This window comes from Equus quagga, chromosome 15, assembly GCF_021613505.1.
Source record: "Equus quagga isolate Etosha38 chromosome 15, UCLA_HA_Equagga_1.0, whole genome shotgun sequence".
NCBI classification, from domain to species: domain Eukaryota; kingdom Metazoa; phylum Chordata; class Mammalia; order Perissodactyla; family Equidae; genus Equus; species Equus quagga.
In genome coordinates, this window is record NC_060281.1 from 87,992,441 (window position 1) to 88,000,699 (window position 8,259).

General features: G+C 45.7%; 1 protein-coding gene across 12 annotated transcripts in view; it reads right to left on the reverse strand.

Moving 5' to 3' along the window:
* PRR14L (proline rich 14 like) overlaps positions 1 to 4,352 on the reverse strand; it is a 62,993-nt gene extending 58,641 nt beyond the window's left edge. For 9 of the 12 annotated variants that reach the window (XR_006885242.1, XR_006885240.1, XR_006885245.1 and 6 more), the window contains exon 1: positions 4,225 to 4,352. The gene's annotated coding sequence lies outside the window, so the exon portion shown is untranslated. Of the gene's footprint in view, positions 1 to 2,367; positions 2,675 to 3,850; positions 4,202 to 4,224 lie in introns of those variants that run through there. The other 3 variants (XM_046639137.1, XM_046639136.1, XM_046639135.1) reach the window with 3 other exon arrangements.
* Between the last annotated feature and the right edge of the window lie 3,907 nt (positions 4,353 to 8,259).

The window sequence follows — 8,259 nt, forward strand, 5'->3', positions numbered from 1 at the left end:
ACAAGGACGAATAAGATGCCCTCAGTAAACTTACAAGCTTATTTTTGATTCTGTTGCCTCTCTCCCTCTCTCTCTCTCAGTAATGGCACCTCCCACTATCCTAGAGCTCAGACTTGAATCCTCAGATATAACCATATCAGACCTTCCACTTGCCGTTCAGTTAGCACTTGTAGCCTAAGGACTCACCTCCCACAGTGTCTCTAATAAATCCCACAACTTTCCATCCCCATAGGTCTAATTCAAGATTTTGTTCCAAACACAGGATCATGCACAAATACAGATTTACTAAACAGATCTTTATCATGAAAGGGTAATATTGATAATCACACAAAACAGCTCAAAATATTCCTCAGGGAAAATAGTACCATTACCTTTCCTTCTCTATGCTTCCATCCACACAGTAAACTGGAATTGGCCAATACAGAATTTTAAAGCTTTGGTCATCAAAAGATAACTTCCAATTTACAAAAGACAAACACCACAATGCTATCATCTCTTGATACTCTTGTTTGGTAGAGACATAATTCTAAGAATTTCAGCCTGTAAAACAACTAGGCACATTGACTATCAAACCAAAACAGACACTCTCTCCTTTTTCTCCCAGCCCAATCTTGGGTCCTCAAGTTTCTGAGCAGTATCTACAGTTGAATTACCAAGAACAGCTGAGTGCCTTGGCTGGAACCATCAGAGATGAAGTAATATTTAGATGCAAGCCTAAAGTAGCAGATTAAAATGACTCTCAGCTCACTTGCTTGCATCACCAAACTCTTATTTTAGCCATCTATCAAAATATTGGTAATGCCACAAGACTGCAGAAATAGAACGAAATATTAACAAGACATTCAAGTTCTTTAAAACTAAATTTCTGAATACAATGGAGCAATTAAAAATGACAGTGTAGAAATATACCTCTACATAGAAAGCCGCCTGGGACAGTTTATCAAACTAAATAAACATCAGAACTCTTTTGTTTTGGTAAAATATGTTTGCAAGTAGGAAAAATGTTTGAAATAACATAAGCCAAATATTAAGTGTTAGCCTGGGTGATAGGATCACGAATGACCTATTTGCTATGTCGCACTTTTTTTTTTTTTTACAATAAGTATATATTCCTTACATTAAAAACATTTTTAAAACATTATTTCCCAAGATCCAAATACGTAGCAATGAAGAATAACTGGTAAGTGCAATATCCCTTTATTTTATCAGTATCTTTCCAAAAGCCAGCTCTCTGTCTCAATAATAAAAGTTTTTACATTAAAGTGTTAAATAAACTTGAACTAAGAGAAAAGAGTCAGTAACACAAGCTTATAAAATGAAGACAGGATTTACAGCTTAATCCTTACTAATGATTTATAACCAACCTATTGGGTTAGGACACCAAGTAATTATGTAGTTTGAAGCATAAGCAAAAATAAACCATAGATTCACAAACAACTCTTGCCAGCTGCTACAGGCTTGCCATCTTTACCATAACACAAATAAGAATTAGATGGTTTAGGGAACGGATTTATTCCAGAAAAAAAGAAGCCTGATATTTATAGGGAGTATGCAGTAAAGTTATTCCAATAAAAGAAGAAATTCTTTTGAATTGAGAACAATCATCTCAAGATGTTTCTGTTTCAACGTGGAAGCAGTCCTGGGAAGCAGGCTAGGTGCTGCTCTCCAAGTCAGGAGACCAGGGTCCCTATCCTGGTAGCTGCATGGCCTTGAGCGTGTCATTTCATTTTCCTGGGCTTGTTTTTCACATGTAAAATAAACAAGTTAAACAAAATAATCTCAAAAGGTCCTGCCATCCATAAAAACTCCCTGACTCTAAATGATAACTTTTCTATTTCTCTTTGTTTCAGGAAAGTACACCTATAGACACCAACAATGGTGGCACAGAGCTCAGACTAATCCCCACTGCAAGTATTCAAGGGCTAATTTAAGAACACTTTCCATACAAAAAGGGGGAGAGCTTTTCTTCAGTGAGTCTTCAGGCAATCTGGCAGTGTTAATTCTTACCCCACCAAATAACAAAAGCAAGGGAAAAAAATCAACAAAAATCAAACTACCAGTGAAAGATTAACATTGCAGCTCTCAATCTCTTTAGCACACATTTTATAAGACTAAAAACCTGACAAAGTGGCAACTTTTACTTTAGTTGTTCAGATACTCCACAAAACAAAAGTTCTGGGGGTACAAAGTTCACAGCAATAGGCAAAAAATAGAAAAAAAAAATCAAACAAAGAAAACAGCAGAACAGAAAACCATGTGCCCCAATAATCCCGAGTCTGGAGGTCTCCCCTCCTTTTAATTCCAATGCAAAGGGCCTGCTCTTAAAGAACTGGGGCTGCCACACTTGTGTCAAGGGACAATACTCACAATAATGATCAGGCCCCTCAGAGGTTCCCAATACTCCTTTCACCTTGAGAAAGGGCCTTTCTTTTCCAAAGATTCGGACACTGTAGCCAATCCCTGCGTGAAAGAATTCGGAGAAGGGGCCTCTTCTTGAGGGACAGAGAAAGAAGAATCTTAACAAGATCTCTAGACAAACTGAAAGTGCGGCAAGGAAGTCCATATACTAAACAGGGCCCAGCTCTTCAACATGGAGTGCACAGGAAATCTCAAAAGCATCAAGCCCTGTTTCCCTTTCCCTCTTTATGAGCCTGTAGAAAAAGGATCTATCTCCACATGAGGAGTGAAACAGAGAAAATGCTCCCGATTTCTACTGACAAAGACTAGCTGCATCAAAGATTTTTATTTCTTTTTCAAAGGAAGAGAAGAAAAGAAACCGTCTGTGCCACTTTAAATACATGGCAGGAAAGAGTCCTGCTCTCAAAGGTATAGAGCCTTATTTTTCATAGGAGAAGAGTTGGAATCTCCCTTTTTAGGGGAGAGGGGTGTGCAGGCAGAAGGAAGCATTTTCGTCACTACAGCCAAGTAGGGGGAGTGGGAGAAAACCCAGTCAAGAAGAAGTGATAGTTTCTCTGGACAAAAGAAAGGCTGGCTTCTGGTATCAGGTCTCTCTCCCTCTTGGAGTACAGACCTGTTTCCAAAAACAAAGTCTTTTTTCCTGATTATTCTAGCTGAGGCCCACTCTGTTAATTTGGGGAGTATAGTAGGATCTAAAAGGAATAGAAGTGCCTCTTTCTCCACCCCAGGGGAAAAGTCTCCTTTCTCGTGAGAAAGGATGGGCTGAACCCTTGTGATGGGGGGAGGGGAAGGGGGATGGGAGGAGACATGCATGGAAAAACGTTTCTCTGTGGAAGATACTAGTTTCCTTTTTAAAAAAAACAAATTAAGTAACAGTAACAGTTTCCCAAAAGGTTACTACGTACTAAGCACTTACGCAAATTCTCCTTTAGCCCTTACAACAATTCTACGAAAAGAGTACCCAAATTAGAGATGTGCTAACTGAGACTGAGAAAGGTTAAGCAATCAGTCAAGGTCACAAAGATCCGAAGTGGGAGACCCAGGCTTGCCACTACCACATTCCAAACGCCATGCTCTTAATTGTGCAAAGGAAAGGAGCTCTCTGTACACTGAGAGACTTGAGCGAAGAAGAGGAGCGACGCTTCCTCCGTGGACATGACTGGGGAGGGGGAAAGGCTGACTTCCAAGATTATAAAGTAAATTCAGGGTCTTCCTCTCTATCTCGGGGTAAAGGTGAAAAATAAAAGAGGAGAGGTTAAGTCTCTTTTTCACAGGGAAGGAAGATCCCCTCTGCCACTTTTAGGCAAGTTGAGTCTCGCTCTCCACCTTGGGGGGGGCGGGGGGAGGGTGCTGACCAAATCGGGGGAAAGGTCTTGTTTGGGGGTTATCTTTTATCTCTCCTTAAAATAAGTTAAGAATCGCCCTCTCGTACCGCGGGAGCGAGCCTCCCTCTGCTGACAAATGCACGGGAGCTGGGGAAGAGCGTACGCCCACGACAAGGGGCGTCGTCCTCCCGGGGGAGAGAAGTTGGGGGTCCCCCGGCGTATCGAGGTTGAACAGGAGTATCTCTTCCCCGTCGGAGCCATGACTCGGAGAAGCCGTTTCCCCCTCGCGACGCGGGGCCTGGTCTCCTCCCTCTCCCCGGGTCGTTCCGTCGCCCGCAGCGCAGCCTCGGTTCCCTTCGGTGCCCCGAGAGGGCTGGGGGCCCGGGCTCCCTTCAGCCTGCACCGCCCGGCGGAGGGCCCCCTCAGGGTGGAGTGCGGTGGGGCGGCTACGCCCGAAGCCTTCCCGCCCCCGGCCTCTTACCCTGAGGCCTGCTCCGCGGCCCGCGCTCGCCCCTCCAGCCCAGCCTCTGCAGCCGCAGCCCCGTCGCCGCCAGGTCTACCTGAGCCTACCGAGCCGAAAGAGCCCGGGGGCGCTCCGGCCGTCGCCGCCTCTTCGTCTCTATGGTTCCCCCCTCCCGCACTTCCTCATCCGGGGCCCAAGCCAGCCATGCGGGCGGGCCCAAGTCCCGCCCCCACACAGCGCGCGCGCACTCCTAGGGGCGGTGCTTCCCCAGTGGGACGTCCCGCCCTCGGTTAGCCCTTGCGGCCCTCTACCCCGCCCCTGCGGCCCGGTCTCTTAAAGGGGTACGTACCTTCTGACCCTGCCCTGACGAGCCACAGGGCCCAGTGTGTCTCCACTGCTACCACCCTGGTCCAGTCCATCATTTTCCTGGCCTGGACGCCTGCAACTCTGGGGGCCTCCTGGCTTTCACTCTGGCAACCCAAGACATCTTTTTATAACTGGAATCAGTGTTTCAGGTCTTGTAGCTCCCCTGCTCCTTCTAATCACGCTGACCACAAATCTGCCTCTTGATGCTCCCTTACAGCATCTTGTTTTAAATTCTTCATAGCTTTAACTCTAGCTGAGATTGCTTTGTTTTATGTCGTTATTGACTCCTTTATCGTCTGTCCCTTCCCACCTTTGTCCGTTTTGTTCATCATTCTATGCTCAGCACCCAGCACAGTGTCCCACACAAGTAGACTAAGTCAACAGACATTTGAAGGAAGGAAAAGAATGTTTATTCAAGAGGGAATTGAGGACGTCCCGAGAATAGAATCAATTTGCCCCAAATCACACAGCTTTGTGTTAAACAAAGAAATCTGTTTCTTCTTGAACCTTATCAACCTGGCTGACTAGTGAGCTAGAGGCTTGGAAGTTTGTGGGACATTTTAATTTTCTCTTCTCTGATCAAGATATCTTTGAGCCAGTCAGTGTGTGGACCATTTTGGCTGAGACAGAGCTTTTCTCAGCTTTAGTCAGGGCAGGAGATATACAAACTCAAGTGCCAACGCTATTGTCCACAGCCTGCATGAGTCCATATATCGTCCATGTACATGCACAGTTCATATATTAGCTAGCAGATGCTGTTGGGATGAATTAATCAGAAATTCACTTTAAAACATTTCTACATTCACAGTATCCACATCCTCAAGTACTTTCTCAGGCAACTACATGCTTATAGAAGGGCATCAGAGAAACCCAATATTATTAATAGGTTTATTCTCTTGCCTCAGGCTCTAATATGATTCCACACAGCACCATCATTGATCTTGTCTTCACTTAAAAACGTGGATTTTTGGTCTTAATTTTGACTTAAAAAATATTGCAGGGCTGGCCCGGTGGCACAGCGGTTAAGTGCCTACGTTCCGCTTTGGTGGCCCGGGGTTCGCCAGTTCGGATCCCGGGTGCGGACATGGCACTGCTCAGAAGGTCATGCTGTGGTAGGCATCCCACATATAAAGTGGAGGAAGATGGGCATGGATGTTAGCTCAGGGCCAGCCTTCCTCAGCAAAAAGAGGAGGATTGGCAGCAGATGTTAGCTCAGGGCTAATCTTCCTGCAAAAAAAATTGCATTAAACATTCTTTTTTTTTTAAGATTTTATTTTTTCCTTTTTCTCCCCAAAGCCCCCCGGTACATAGTTGCGGGTCCTTTTTTTTTTTTTTTTTTGAGGAAGATTGCCCTGAGCTAACATCTGCTGCCAATCCTCCTCTTTTTGCTGAGGAAGGCTGGCCCTGAGCTAACATCCATGCCCATCTTCCTCCACTTTATATGTGGGATGCCTACCACAGCATGACCTTCTGAGCAGTGCCATGTCCGCACCGGGGATCCGAACCTGTGAACCCTGGGCTGCAGAAGCAGAACGTGTGCAGTTAACTGCTGTGCCACCAGCTGGTCCCGTATTAAATATTCTTTATTTTGCTCACTGAGTTTTTTGGGACCCTTAACATTTTGTTCCCTAAAGCCAGTGTCTCACTAGCCTTCCCCACCTCATCCTAGTCCCAGCCCTACTCCTAGCTCTGTATTAAGCACAAAGGGGTCCAAAAGAAACATCATATATATCATTCAATCCCCTAAAAGTCAAGGAGAGCCAATTTCATGATGAATTCCATGCTCTTGGTTAGTTAATAATACCCTACCTTTGTATAGCACTTTAAATTATTTTAATTTCAAAGACCTAGTGTAACATGTCCCTGACCTCATTTGGCCCTCAAACAACTTGGGAAGGAGGAAGGACATGTTCTTTTTATTCCCATCTGACAGAGGAGAAATTTGAGAAAAGAGGAGTATCTTGTGCAAAGCCACAGAGCTAAAAACAGGCAATTGTGCAGGTGGTTGTAGCACAGTGACATAGAACCATGGCTGTTGGATCCCCACTCTGGGAGCTACCCACTCCAGCCTTCCCCAACCTTGACCAGCTTTAGACAATTTTTAAAAATCTCAAAATTTGCCAAGGTTTTTTACAAGTTTTTGTCAAATTAAAAAGTGGCTGGCCCGGTGGTGTAGTGGTTAAGTTCATGTGCTCTGCTTTGGCGGTCCTGGGTTCATGGGTTTGGATCCTGGGTGTGGACCTACACACCGCTTGTCAAGCCATGCTGTGGTGGTGTCCCACATACAAAATAGAGGAAGATCAGCAAAGATGTTAGCACAGCAACAATCTTCCTTAAGCAAAAGAGGAGGATTGGCAACAGATGTTAGCTCAGGGCTAATCTTCCTCAAACACACATACAAAATAATAAATAAATTTTAAAAAAGTGAAACATTCCCATTTCTAAGATATGACACCAATTATGGACATCTCTCAGGAGAAGAAATCAAATTCCCCTGAGGGTCAGGGAGAGAGAATCCCATTAGCTCCCTCTGGGATGGAAGGACTTCCCACTGACCACGGCTGCTAAGGATACAAAACAGCCCCAGGATCTGGGTGTGTCGCCTGAACCGGCAACATAAAAATGTCTCTGACATTTAACACTTTATCCCTGAAAATTTTTCTAACTGTTGCAATCCGCTTAATTATGTTTTTCTTTAATATAAAAAAAATAATTATTTAATAGTTATTTAACTTCTGAATCCTAAAGTAAAAGCATGGATGCTTAAGGAAGCTCTTACTTATCTTGCCACAGGGGTCCCTCCGTCCACTCCCAAGTCTCCCTGTGGTATGCCATGCTTTTTTTCCCAACACTCAGAAATTTTCTGAAAACCACACGTCAATTACAGGGAGCTGGCAACTTGTCAGGCGCCCTTGCCCAGCTTCCGGCACAGCCCACACAGCTCTAAGATGCCCTGATACATAGGGGCTTAGGCTGAGCCCTTGGGTGTGACATAAGGATGCTGGTTAAACGGTCAGCCTTCGGAACCAAGTTGGATTCAACCCGGTCAGGATCCAACCTCGCTTCCTGTTGAGGAGTTTCGTGTTTCCCTGTCTGTGAAATAAAATAGGATCTGCCACCTAATAGGGACGTGACGATTATACAGGGATGTCTGTGAAAGCTATGGTAGCTACTCTTATCAATAACCCGAGGCACAGAACGTCATTTGGGGTTTGGTAGGATTTGAAAAGTCTCCCAAAGTGGGTATTTCCCAGCAGAGGCCATCGCACTAAGTCGCACGTGCTCAGCCCTTTGCATTTTACAAACATTCACGCCGAAACATTATTTCTTGCCTCTTGGCAGCCCGCTGAGGCCAGGCGAGGGCCCATAACATTCCCTTTATAGATCCGGGGAGACTCGCCCGAGCCTGCCCCGCTAGGGGTACCACCAAGTCGAAAACGAAGCTCTTGAGCTCGGATCTATTTCGGAACGTCTGAGAGCCAAACAACTTCCTTTCTACAGCCAGCAGTCACCCTCGCGCAAGCAGGAAACGCAGCCCACAGCCGGAACTAAAGGCCGCACGCGACGCCCCGCCTCCAGCACAAGCCCCGGATGGGGAAGTGGCGCGGACACCGAGATGAGGCGGAGGCCAGGCCAGAGCGGCCCGGGACGGGTGGGCGGGAAGGGGGCGGGGCCCCGGGGCGGAGC